This window comes from Chiloscyllium plagiosum, chromosome 10 (assembly GCF_004010195.1).
Source record: "Chiloscyllium plagiosum isolate BGI_BamShark_2017 chromosome 10, ASM401019v2, whole genome shotgun sequence".
Taxonomy (NCBI): domain Eukaryota; kingdom Metazoa; phylum Chordata; class Chondrichthyes; order Orectolobiformes; family Hemiscylliidae; genus Chiloscyllium; species Chiloscyllium plagiosum.
Genome location: NC_057719.1, coordinates 21,367,388 through 21,381,646, shown reverse-complemented (window position 1 = coordinate 21,381,646; position 14,259 = coordinate 21,367,388).

The window sequence follows — 14,259 nt, the reverse complement described above, 5'->3', positions numbered from 1 at the left end:
CACCTTCCCCTGCAACCGCAGGAGGTGCAAGACTTGCGCCCACACCTCCGCCCCCACCCCAGTCTGACCTATCACCCTCACCTTGCCCTCTTTCCACCTATCACATTTCCGATGCCCCTCCCCCAAGTCCCTCCTCCCTACCTTTTATCTTAGCCAAACTTTCCTCATTCCTGAAAAAGGGCTTATGCCCGAAACGTCGATTCTCCTGTTCCCTGGACTTATGCCCGAAACGTCGATTCTCCTGTTCCCTGGATGTTGCCGGACCTGCTGCGCTTTTCCAGCAACACATTTCCAGCTCTGATCTCCAGCATCTGCAGACCTCACTTTCTCCTCAAGATTAGAGTAGTACTGGAAAAACACAGCAGGTCAGACAACATCCGAAGAGCAGGAAAATCAATGTTTTGGGCAAAAGCCCCAGTTATATTGAGCCTTATAACATGCTGATTCATCCTCAAGTGGAATGTTGTGTCCGGATTTGGGCATGGCACTTTAGGAAAGGTACAGGTGCTTGCTTATGTGATCCAACCATTCTCTGATTCTATAAGAGTGATAATTTTTCTTTACCTTCCATCTATGTGTGTTGTGTACATTAACTCAATAATATATTCAACAAATGGTTAACAGAGAGGAAAGGCTTGTCTTATAAGGAAAAAAATGAGCAGTGTAGGCTGAGCTTAGAAATGAAAGGCTTGTTTGATGAGGTGAAATTGAGCAGTTTAGGCCTATGTGCGCGAGAGTTAAAGGGATGAGAGGAGATCAAATTGAGATAAATAAGATGATTATGGGAATTCATAAAGTAGATGTACAGTGGATGGTTCCCCTTGTGGGCAATCTGAAAGAAGAGGTGATAGTGTTTGGCTATGGGGTGGCAGATTTAGTTACAGAGATGAGGATGAGTTACTTCTTTCAAAGGGTCATGAAGCTGTGAGTTGACTGCACCAGAGTGTGGTCTAAGATGGGAAAAATAATACATTTAAAGAGGAAAGAGACAGATGTTTAATCAAAGTTAAAAATCACACAACACCAGGTTATAGTCCAACAGGTTTAATTGGAAGCACTAGCTTTCGGAGCGCTGCTCCTTCATCTGGTGGTTGTGTGCCACCACCTGATGAAGGAGCAGCGCTCCGAAAGCTAGTGCCTCCAATTAAACAAGTTAGACTATAACCTGGTGTTGTGTGATTTTTAACTTTGTATACCCCAGTCCAACACTGGCATCTCCAAATTATGATGGTTAATCAGTAATTGAAGGGTTGTGGGAGGTAGGCAGGTATTCATTGCCAAGAATATTCCGGATAAGAAAGTAGCTGGCATCTGAGAGCATTTGGATGCCTCACAATGTTGCAAATGTGAGATCAAAGTCCTCATCATCGACACTAAAGGAGACAATAGCAAACATGAGAGGAACATTGCCTGTGGGTTTGCTTGAGTTACTATGATTACTGGCTGCAGACACTGATAGCAATTATATGCAGCATAGGCATATACACAGCTTTTCGTAGACAAAATTGAGGCAAAACCTGCCTTGTCCAGATTGGTCTCTTAAACCGAGAACAAAAATACATTACACATAAAGTCCATTACTCAGTAAAGCAGGGAAAGATTATGCCCCAGATTTTCGCTTCCAGACTGATGCTCAGTGATGGGAGAATTCCCAGCTTCACAACCCCATATCTGGAGAAAGTGCCCCAGAAGTTGGGAGCTTTGTTCCATAGAGGCCCAATTTTCAGGGAGGTACAATGGATGATCATGGAAACAGTACAGAGGTAGCTGGGTGTGGAGGTTGGCTTGATAGAAGGCTTACTTTGGTGCATCATTACTTAAACAGTTCTCTGACTTTCCACCATCACCCCTTAAACACTCATACTCCCTATTCCCCGTCTAATGCATGCGTAAATCCTTCGCTAATCCCTACCCCCATTTCTCCATATCTTTCATGCTAACCCACAACTCTTCAGAATTCCTACATCAACTAAGTGCAAACCTATGAGAATCATGCCCCCACTCACACCCATTTACCCTTATACCATCCATGCCAAATCATCTAGTACACCATGACCAAACCTCAGGACCCATGCTGAGATAAGATAAAATAATATTCTTAAATATCTATTGCAGACTTCACTATAGAACAAAATACTCTCACTGATAAAATTCTATTCTCTACTTTTAGCTTCCAGCTGTTAGGAGTATAAAATTTGAGAATTGCTGAAAAAGGGAGATGCTATGAAAGCTTTGTGTCCTATAAACATCAAGACAAACACAAGAATCTAAAATTTCAGAGGAAACAACAATTTGTATTGCAGGAAAAGATAATGATTAAAAGTTGTCGAATGGATTGTTATTGACAGTGGTGTTTCAATTAAAAATACACAAACGAACAGTTTAACTGCGAACAATTTATTTAAATGCAAAGCAGGCACGTTGCCTCTGACTGGTCAAGATATTTCTATGGGGAGTACACCAGGAAATTGTTGCCTCCAAACCCCAAACTTGTTTTAAATGAAAAATGTTCAATGCACAAACAAGTTATTTCTATTTGCAGAGGGTTCTGCATGGGAGTCTAGCTGGCTTCTACCTTGAATGCGTAAGAATCATTGCAAGCTCGACTGAGAATCTTAATTGGTAGGGTGATTCTGAGCACTATCTAGATTCTTTAGCAAGTGTTGTCCAATTGTGGAATCACATTTCATGTTGGATACTTTAAGATCAAAATCTTACTGGTAATTGGCTCAATGTTGTTTCATTGAGTTTCATGGAGGGTTTGCCTCCGTGAAGCAGAGCAAACCTGTTTCATTAACTACATACCAGACTCCACACCACCCCTCTCAGCTGATACAAGTTCAGTTCTCCCACTAATTATAACTGCAAGTACTCGCCATTGTCAGAGTACCCTCGGATCTGTGGTGCTGACATCATTCCTAAAAGATCATGAGCAGCTAAAGGTTTACAAATCCTTGCAAGAATAATGTTGATTAAAGTTGTGTACTAACTCCCTACATCTTAACATTAGCAGCTAATTAATTTGCTCCAATTTAACCAATCTATTTCAGGAGTCAATCAGCTGCATACCAGTGGAAACAATTTAACATTTACCACAAATTCAAAAAAAAGGATAAAAGGCAATCATTAAACTACAGTCTGGTATCTATCATCAGCATCATTTCTAAATTGTTTGAACAATGTGTTCATTCTCATGCCAGCACTTTGAAACTCCTAATGTAGATGGTCAGCATCATGTTTGAACAGAAAGACTTGCCAAATACCACATCAATACAGACTTTTGAAGAGCTTCAAATCTCAAAAGATAGGAAACCATTCACATGAAAATTCTGGATTTGTAATAGATCTTGGACAAATCTCTTCATGAAAAGTTTTTGCTCAAACTTTAATCCCAAGAAGTTAGGGGGAAATTATTAAAATGGACTTTACATTTCCTAGACAGTAAAAGACAATGAGTACAAACAAATTATTGCAGATGCTGGTGACAATAAGGGTGACAAACACGGAACCATAGAAGAGCCATATTGAACTCAAAACGTTCACTCTGTTTCTCTCTGCAGTTGCTGAAGACAAAGAATAGTATATAATGGGTAGTCATGCTCTTCAAGAGCAATCATCTCTGAAGAACCTCAAAGAAGTGCTTTAAAGGCCTTGACTCATTTTGGCAAACATAAATCACCTTCTCAACAATTAAAAAAAAAACACACTGCTGCCATTTACAGTTGACTCTGTGGTCAAGGCATCCAGTAAAAGTCAAGGTCACATTAATTCATTGCAAGATGATCTTTTGAAAATTCCAAAGAAATGCCCAGGCATGCACATCGACAAGAGACTGGATCCATGAACAGATCATTTAAGATTCTAGAATCAAATCCTCCATTTGATGGATTCAAAACCTTATCTGAGGATTCATCTTAAAAACAATCTTTAATTTTTCAGGTTCCACATTCGGTAGATAACATACAAAGCAAATATAGACAACAGGTTTATGAGGTGGAAACTTTGGTCTTGTAACAAAAATATCAGAGGTACAGTTTATCAAATTATGATAATCTATTCTTAGTGTATTTGTTATGCATTATATGTTAAAAATATTGAGATGCATGTATATATCTTCGAGGAGAAAATGAGGACTGCAGATGCTGGAGATCAGAGCTGAAAATGTGTTGCTGGAAAAGCGCAGCAGGTCAGGCAGCATCCAAGGAACAGGAGTATCGATGTTTCGGGCATAAACCCTTCTTCAGGAATCCTGAAGAAGGGCTTATGCCCGAAACGTCGATTCTCCTGTTCCTTAGATGCTGCTGACCTGCTGCGCTTTTCCAGCAACACATTTTCAGCATGTATGTATATATATAGGGAAATATGTTAGGAAATGTTATTGAGGCTTTGTCTGGGGTACTGTGCCCAGTTCTGGTTGCTCTGTTATAGGAAGGATATTATTAAGCTGGAGAGGGTTCAGAAAAGATTTACCAGGATATTTACGGGAATGGAGGGCTTGAGTTACAAGGACAGGCTGGATAGGTTGGGCTTTTTTACTGGAGCTTGGGAGGTTGAGGGGTGACCTTACAGAGGTTTATAAAGTCATGACAGCTATAGATAAGTTAAATGGCAGATGTCTTTTACCTAGGGTAGGGGATATCAAGACTAGGGCATAGTTTTAAGTTGAGAGGAGAAAGATTTAAAAAGACATGAGGGAACATCTTATTTACACAGAGAGTGGTTTGTGTATGGAATGAATTTCCAGAGGAAGTAATGGGTGCAGGTACAGTTACAAAGTTTAAAAGGCATTTGGATAAGTACACACATTAGAAATGTTTAGTGGGATATGGGCCAAGAGCAGGCAGGTGGGACTACTTCAGTTTGAGTTTATGGCCAGTGTGGAATGTTTGGACTGAAGGGTCTGTTGTCATGCTGTATGACTCTACGATTATAACTCTATATGAATAAGATTGAAGACATCTTGAGTGTCTAGCATGATTCTTCACAATCAATATAGAAAATAGGCCAGGGTCACCAGCTTGATCAAAACATTTGGAATGGGAATCACAATTACAATGAACGGAGAAAGGTAGACTGACCATGTTCTACAAAATGTGGACACAACTGGTCAGAATTGACAAAAGAAGCACTCGGGCTCTCCAGCAATGCTAAAACATGAGGTAGGCATTGACACAAATGACAAACACCATTTGTGTATAAGATAGTGCACCAACAATCTTTCTTTCCAAGGTGATTCCACAACTTGTAAAGAAAACAGTGACAGCTCCATTACTTGAAACCTTCAGAACTCACCTTTAGACAATTATTATTCATAAGGTTTTCATCATGATGATCACTGTAACAGCACAGTCATGTCTGGTTTAGCTGGCAATAGCTACATTCGTTGATGTTGGCAGAATACTGATAATACATTGAAATGCTGACTCAACCAAATCAGAGACAGAAGCTATCTCATTGCAATTAGATTTGTTGCGTGTAAATCATCTTACTTAGATGGGAGGAACTGAAATTTAGTTCAAAGTTTGCGAGAACTAAACACTAAATTTAGTGTTTAGTTGATTCTTCCATCAAGTTCCATGTATGAATTTCCAACTTCAGTGGAAATCTTTGGCAAAAGATCTGCATTTGTTTGTCATGTGTTCTCAAGATTTAGTCATTGCCTCTAGCCTATGTCCATCATTCATCCCTAGTTACCCTAAAAATGATGGTTGTCTTCCTCCTTGAGGTTTTGTGATGATGAAGATCCTACATTAGATAAGAATTTGCATGGCTTTAACCTTGCAATAATCAAGAAGCAATAAAATGCCATGTCACTATGTAACTTGAGGGAACCTTGTGGTAATGACAGTCCCTTGACATTGTTGTTCTTTAGCAGTCGAGTAGCCAGGGAAGAAGTCAATTTACTGAAGTGCATCTTTTAGATCACGTATAGTGCAAGAAAAACACATCATTTGTAGAGAAGAAGAATATTGATTCCTCGGGATGAGAACTGCTTTGCTCCACATGATGCCAGGCTTTTTAATCTGTCCTTTCAGCCTCAATCACATTAAGAATTCCGTTGCATTCCTGACATGAGGAACCACGGACAATAAGGAGATGGGAGAATCATCATCGATTTCCCAGTCTCTGTCTTGCTATTGTAGATACGTTGAAATCCACCGCCTGGTCAAATATGTAACTCTTTTGATATGATGATAGGAAACGTTTTGGAGATCTTTTTGGAGACAAGTTTACTTTTTACTTGATGGCTGCAGCTTAGACATTATCCAAGTTTAGCTTAAATTAATATTTAGCTTTCCTATCTGAAGCATTGCAAATGGTGATAAGTCCTATGGGATTGGGTCTACATTAGGTCTACATTAAAATGACAAGCAGGCACTTATCAAGAAAACGACAGTAAATCTGCATTTGATGAGGACTTGGATGAATTTTGTTATGGAATCAAGATTTATTTGTATATACATCTTTCTGCCTGAAACAACTTTATCTAATGAATTGAAGGTTTTTGCTCAAATAAAATAGGAAAAACCAGCATTAAATGTAAGTCCCATCCAGGAGTTTAGCTCCTTCTATCAGGGCCCATTTTCTCTGCTCCTACATATTCCAAACAGCAGGCTTTCAAATTGATTACATTTAATAACAAGCTTGCTTTAATCCTCAGCAGGAATGTGCAAAGAAAAAGGGAAAACATCAACTTGATCTCCGAAAGCCACTTGCAGCTTGAATTCTTCAGACAAGATTCCCATCACAGTCAGCTGTCTAATTCAAAGTATAATTGTGAATAAAAATAGGTGCCTGAATGAATAAGTACTAGAAATATATTAGATACTGTTACCACTGTTCCATGGAGTTTGTTTTCCATAATTTTTGGTAATAAGTGACATTTGTTTCCAGGACATGATGCAAAATGTACTTATAGATATTGAATTGGTAAATACAAGCTGTATTCATCTTCCACATGTTTATGATTTGCTTGTTTTAGTTAAAACTGTAAACATTTGTAGAGTCTCTTGATATGACTAATATCTATTGCCAGAAATGTTGTTCAGTCTGTGGCATGATGCAGTCGTGACCATGTCCTATTTTCTGGAGTCAATGACATTTTGATATGCTTGAAATCTGTTTTAATCCCATTTCTATGGTGGAAGGGAGGTCTGCTTCTAAATTAAAGTGGTAGGTATTTTTCAGGCTGGAGTTTTTTTGTAATCAGGGTTCTGAGAGAAGGTTTTCTGTCCTTCCTCCTGGTTTTCAAAAAAAATGAAATTAAATGCTTCATATAAATATTCTATATCAGTATATACATATGTAGAGATCATTGTATAATGATGTTTGCGATTGCATATAAATATAGATCTAAATTTATATACAGTGTGTATTATTTTCTATATTAAAGTAAGCCTTTCTTAAAGTGAAATATAATGAAGATGCATAAAAGAAAAATGTTGCCCGGTTTTGAAAATAGTAATCTCCATATGTAACAGTGACCTTTTCAGGATTTCAAGTTTGAACCATGACTGTGCGTAGCAGCAGCATTTCTCACAATACATGCATCTGAAACAACAGTATGCAATGTTTGACTTTCTATACATTCATCTTAAGGAATAGAATGCCACGTCTACTGTTTTGTAATTTCCCTTTTCCACTTGCCAAGAACCAGATTATGGAATCATCCCGACTGAGTCAGCTATTGGACATTCAGTGTTGAATTACAGTTATGAAATGTACTCGTAGAGTAAACAGAAACTATATTTTATTGGACAATGATCAGTATGCGCAAATTAGACAGGTTCTTGTAAATTCACAGCACAAAATTACATACCATTTGGTAGCAATATTATAACGGACACTTTCAAATGAGAGTTCTTTTAAATCAGGTTTATGTCATCTGTTCACACTCCTGGAAGGGCTGGAAAGTATTATTAAAGCTGACACAGTTTAGTTTTAAGAGTAGCAGGAAGGTGCTGGAAAGTGAAGATAAGTGCTGGATTCGTGATGACTGTCACAGTGTTGGTAATTTAGACTCTAACTCATCCTTGGACAATAGTCATAAAAATACATTATTCACATGGGCTTGACAGTGTTAGTTGTTGCATATAAATAATGGTGTGAATGTCCCTTGGGGTGCTTCTGAATAAATTACTGTAAAATCAGGGGAAGATCGTTGACTGGGAATCCATTGTTTGTCCAGGGTTTCCATGAATCAGCTACTGAACTCATAGCAGATCCAGAGGAACCTAAATAAATCCCTTGTGGATATCTTCAAAAATTGAAGAATGTACTTAACAGGCACAAATAAATGAAAGTGCTGCCTTGGGTCACCCAAATCAGTAAAGTAAAATGCTCAGTTTCTGATTTGATTTATCGCAGTTGGGGAAATACAGTCAAGAATTATATGAATAGAATTATGTAAACAATAAAGAAAGGAAAGATATAATTGCTTGAAATATGTGTTTATTAATGGCATCTTAATGAGAGGGATGTACTTGTCTGAAACAAATCCCAAAATAACCCATTGGTGTCTTTTGAGATTTTTTCTTTTAATGTATTGGTCTCTTTTATTTATTCCTGGGCTGTAGGCATCACTGGCTGGCCAACATCTATTGCCCATTCAATAGAATACAATATCTTTATTGTCATGTGTACTCCATTGTAGGGGTATAGTGAAAAGCTTTTACAATATCTGCCTTCTTATGGCGTCGTCTTAGGTACCTAGGTATAAGTCTTGGGTACAGCAGGGGAATAAAAGTATTTGCATTACACAGAATTGAAAAATAAGTTAAAAATAGAACAACATTAAAGGGTTAACATTACAGTAAGATAGGAAATGTTGATTTGATACTACTTTATAACATTATAGCATTCCTAGTTGTCCTTGAGAAGGAGATGGTGAGCTGCCTTGAACCACTGTAGTTCATCTCGTTGGGATCATAATGACATTCCTCACAGCCACATTACTGTTCATGCATCTGGACATATCCTTTGCCTACTGAAATCACTGATCTACATAAAGTAAGTAACAGGCATTGAGTCTGAAAGAAGCTCCAAAGTATATATCTTTGTGTCAGATTATGACAGTAAAATAAGTGAAATCTACTCGATGAGTTGGAACAGGACTGAGATAGACATTAATAAAATTACATAGCTTTAGAAATTATGCAAGACTTCATAAGCTGGGGAATGCATTTGTAGTACTTTGATGTAGCATGTGGAGAAAAGCTCTTGACTTTTTAATTGCATTGTCACTATCACTACTACATGTGTAATGAAATCAGGTATGTGATGGGACCTCACTTGAATTGCTTCAAGCTTCTAATTAAAAATTTCATCAAACAGTCCTAGGCTTTATTGACCCACAGGAATTAAAGACAACACAGCTACAAAATGAAGGAACCATAAATAGTAAATCAGGATTTCAGTTGATACTGGTCAAGTATAAACATTTAGGTTATATCTATTTGTTTCATTACTGCTTGTGAATTAGATCAACCTTTAATCTAATGGAGAGACAGTTCGGTATAAACTACAGCATCTTGCATTTTTGTCTTTCTCTGGCATGTTGGGTACATTTAGTGCACTTATCAATAATCGAGCTGTTTTTGGGAAACCTTGTTCACTGATGACGCATATTGGAAAATCGCAGGCAGACTCTTATTTATTTACTTATATTTCTATTTATTTATTTTAATAACCTTAAAATCAGAGGCTTGATTGATACGATTTCCCTGGGCTAGTTGGACAGTGTGGATCCACAGTATAGTTTAAATTGAATAATTGGTTACTGGACAATCAATTAAAAGTTTAAGATGGTTACAAAGTAATTCTGGGGGATAAAAATGAATTCAAATTGTCAGCCTCTCAGTACAAAGCCTAGACATTATTATTGATGTACAAGTAATTAACGTATTCATCTGCAATATCTGTGCATTCCATTAACAGAGGTTTTAATCAGGACTTAAACATTTCAACAAGAACTTTTCTGATGCCATTCGCAGCCCAGACACATAGCTGTGAGTTGTGATGCCCCCATAGGGTTCTGATTCCTGCCACATTATGTTTGAGACCAGTCATCGAACAGTGATTTCCCAAAGTGCATGCAATGTCCACAATGGCCAGCCTCTTGAGGATTCGATAGGGAGATCTTCATCATGAATAGAGTGCAGCTGTTATTGCAGGTAAAGAGGGCACTTACATCTCGAAGCAACCACCCAACAATTTTAAAGATGTTTGAATGAAGAAAAATGGCTACACTGCCAGGCCACCACTCTTGCCAAACAGGCCACACAAAGAGCTTTCCTCTCGATTGGCCACTATGGCACATGTCTTGCTTCTCCGACAGTCAAGAGACTGCAGATTGGTTGAAAAATTCCAGTTCACCTCTGAACGTTGGTCTTAAACAAATTCTATTTGGATAATTTTCACTTGAAGGCAGGTAACGCTGCTGTCCCCAACTCTACTTCTCGGAAAATGGCCTGGATGCAGGACACTAACCGACACAAGGACAGAATATGAAATTACATGCCCATCTGCCTCTGTTCTTGCCCCCATAACAGGGCAACACTTCTGCCCCTTGTCTCAGTGAGAAATATGTGGATTCAATCTTACTTAAGACATTGAGAGTGTAATCTTAGGCTGCTTCTTCAGTACGGAACCAGGGAGTGTTTTCGTTTCAAGATATCTTCTTTGAAGGGTTTGTAAACTTAATGATTGACATTAAGGATCATGTGATACTATTTGAAGAAAAGGAGGCATGTTCTCCTTGTACCCTTCAATGTGTATCAGCCAGAACGATTTACTGACCATTCATCTCTTTGCTGCTTTTGAGACACTGCAGTCTGCAAATTATGTGTCATCTTGAAAACTAAATTGGAAATCCTTCAAAAGTAATTCATGGGCTATGGGATGCCCTGAGTATGCTTAAAAGCACAATTTAAATGTAAATGAACTTTTTGCATTTTTTTTTTGTCTCCAAGATCAGTGGTAGAAATCAGCAAAAGAGAAAGATTTATGAAAATCTACTAATGACCCAATTTGGTAATATTAGAAAAATACCAATGGGCTGAACTTTACATTTTTTTGACAAAATATCAGTTTCTTCAAGTTTCAAGGAAGGTTTCACTCCATGAAGCCTCGAGGGTTCTTTGGTGAAATGTTAAGAAATGTGCCTCAAAGAGCCTCTCTTGCCTGATTCCAGCCCATCTTATCACTCGCTGTACCCAAAACAACCCACCACTGCCAGCATATCAGAGATTCCGGAATGGTCCAGCATGCATGGTACCAGTGGCATCTCTAAAAGGCTCTTGTGCACCTGGTCACTCTAGAACTGTGTTGATTTATTCCATACATTTGCTCCAGGCATGGCAGAAATGGAAAGTTAGTATCTTGCTTTGTGGGCAGAGACTTGGAGGTACTGGTGGATGGGTGGTCAGAGCTAGCATGTCCTCTTTCCCCCAGAACTTGATTAGATCAGATTAGATTCCCTATAGTGTGGAAACAGGCCCTTCAGCCCAACCAGTCCACACTGACCCTCCGAAGAGTAACCCACCCAGACAGTTTCCCTCTGATTGATGCACCTAACACTATGGGCAATTTAGCAAAGCCAATTCACCTGGCCGGCATATCTTTGGACTGTGGGAGGAAACTGGAGCACCCAGAGGAAACCCACGCAGTCATTGGGAGAATGTGCAAACTCCACACAGACAGTCGCCTGAGGCTGGAATCGAACCTAAGGCCCTGGTGCTGAGAGGCAGCAGTGCTAACCACTGAGCCACCATGCCGCAATGCGGAGGGGTGCCACATTGGACCATGCCAGCCTGCTCTTAGGTTACTATCTGCTTCCCTGAAATCTCAGCTATTTAGAGGAAAGTGCAGTACCATAGGAAGCATGTCAATGACTTCTTCACTTCATCAGTGTAACTGCGATGATCTTTTTTCCAATTCCTCTCGCTCACACTCTCTGCTACTGTGCCCACATTTCACCAAGCATAGTGGTCTACCACTTTCATTATTGCCTGCAACATCTTTCTTCACTCGCTCTCATCCACTCATGCAGGTGACCCTTAATACCTCCCAGTCTCTATCATTCCAGGAGGAAAATATCCCACAAGAGGCCACAAAAAGTCAAGATAAATAGTGGGCTGCTCAACATTCTGCTCCACACTCCTTATGAGGAGAAGACCCCAATTCTGACAACCCCATGCGGCTGACTGACTATGATCAAGCCCCTCAATTGATATGGGAGGCTGCTCTTGACCTACTGTGCCAGAAACCCCTGAGCAAAATCTATTCTGCTTGAATTGACAAGGAGCTGCTGACAACCATGATATGCTTTCTGGTTTTGTGTCAGTGTGAAGTGGCAAAGCAAGGTAGCAGTTTTGCAAGACTGATAACTCTGGCTGAGGAGCAAGGTGCAGAAAGTCAAGGCAAGACAGGGATGCTGCGAGCATCCAGGGAGGCTTAAAATGAGTGAGTGGCTAGGAAAGCAAGCCAACAAGCCAGAGATGTAGCCTGTCCAGTCTGTGAGCTGTGGGTGCACATTACCCAGGGTAGAATAGAGCTTGTAAGCTTACACAAATTAATCATGCCAACCATTGGGCTGCACTGTCCACAGAGTGATTTTGACCATCATTGTCTACCTGACTAATCCCCACCCACCATACCACAGTGACCAATGTTCATCAAAGCATTATCATTTTCCCCTGATATGCGATGAGTTTTTCCCCATCACTATTATTATCCCCTACATTGCAGGGAGCAGTCTCCAAACATCATGATGACTTCCCCAACTTCTTTACCACAGCAACGGGGCACTGTTAAACCACTTTAATTTTTATTAAACTGATCCCCAGGACAGACTTGGATGGACAATCCTGACTGATGACTGACAGACCCCTGACTGATCTCTGTGTAGTTTCCTGACTGATTTAATGTGACTTCCTGGACTTGCTGCAGTGGACCTGCAGGACTGACTGTGGCTCACTCCTCAGTCTGTGTTGATTTGAACTCCATGACTCTGACTACCCGCAAGTGGCCAACTGCCAGTATCTAAACACTAGGGCTGCTATTGGATGAAGACCTTGACTTCCCTGTGTTGACAACCACTGAATGAAGGCTATCTTCCTGAGCCTGAATGAGAACTGCTCCCCACAGACTTTGAGAAATGGCCGTTGATTGAAGCATATGTTGTGCTTTCCGCATAAAATGCTGTTACATTGTGCAGGTATGAGATTGATATAACACAGCACCATAAAACAATATGTCCACCTCCGTGACTGATGATTGCTGACAAATGTGATAAGCTGCATGGATTTGCGTCTGTGCTAAATTTTAGAAAATATTCATTCATGAGATGATGGCATCACTGGCTGGGCCAGGATTTGTTGCCCATCACAAGTTACCTTGAGAAGGTGGTGTTAAGCTGTAAAACAAGACAGCAGCGCTGAAAGCTATGGTGGGGGTTCAAAGTGCAGCAAGGCATAGATGCTGTGAGCATCCAAGTAAGTGTAAAGTGAATGAGAACTAAGAAAGTGAAAGCGAGATCCTGAGATGCAGCCTGGTCAAAACCATGAAGTGGTTGTGAATCCCTGTCTGAAAAAAATGTCCTGGCAGCAACACTACAATACTGCTGCAAAGTGTGGCATTGAGATAGAGAACTGACTTGTGACTGAGTGGGATATGTGCCATGATAGTATTGTGAGGTTGATATGTGTCCAAGACAAGCCCCCCTTAGATAGAGGTGGTCGCTGCCCATTGATTGTGCATTGAGATGTCGGTGTCTGCTGTTCAAAAGCGGGAATCATCCGGAATCTGCTCTGGTTTCCATGTTTGGAATTGTGACTATTTAGTTTTTATCCAGTTTGGGGGATGGATGTTAGAGAGATGGTATGATCTGCACATCAATGAGGCAAGAATTGGTACTATGTAGGGTATATTAATGCATATAGGCCTCTTGTTACTCATTACTGAGATTCTCATTTTACTATTCCAATCTTGGTTGGAGAATCGAAACCTCAATGTCAAGAACCTCATTTCTGCTAGTCTCACCGTGTTTTTGCAACTGACTCATTAATGCTCATGCTGACTTCGAAAGATTCTGTCCAATGTGTTACAATTTCACCTTATTATCACACGATGTGTGATCTCAGTTACCGTTTTTTTTCTCTATCATTATTTTTCTGTGTTGATCTCCATTCATACTGTCTGCCTTGCTGTTGCTATGGCAACTCATGTTCTGTACCATTTACTAAAATTTTTTAGTCTGCT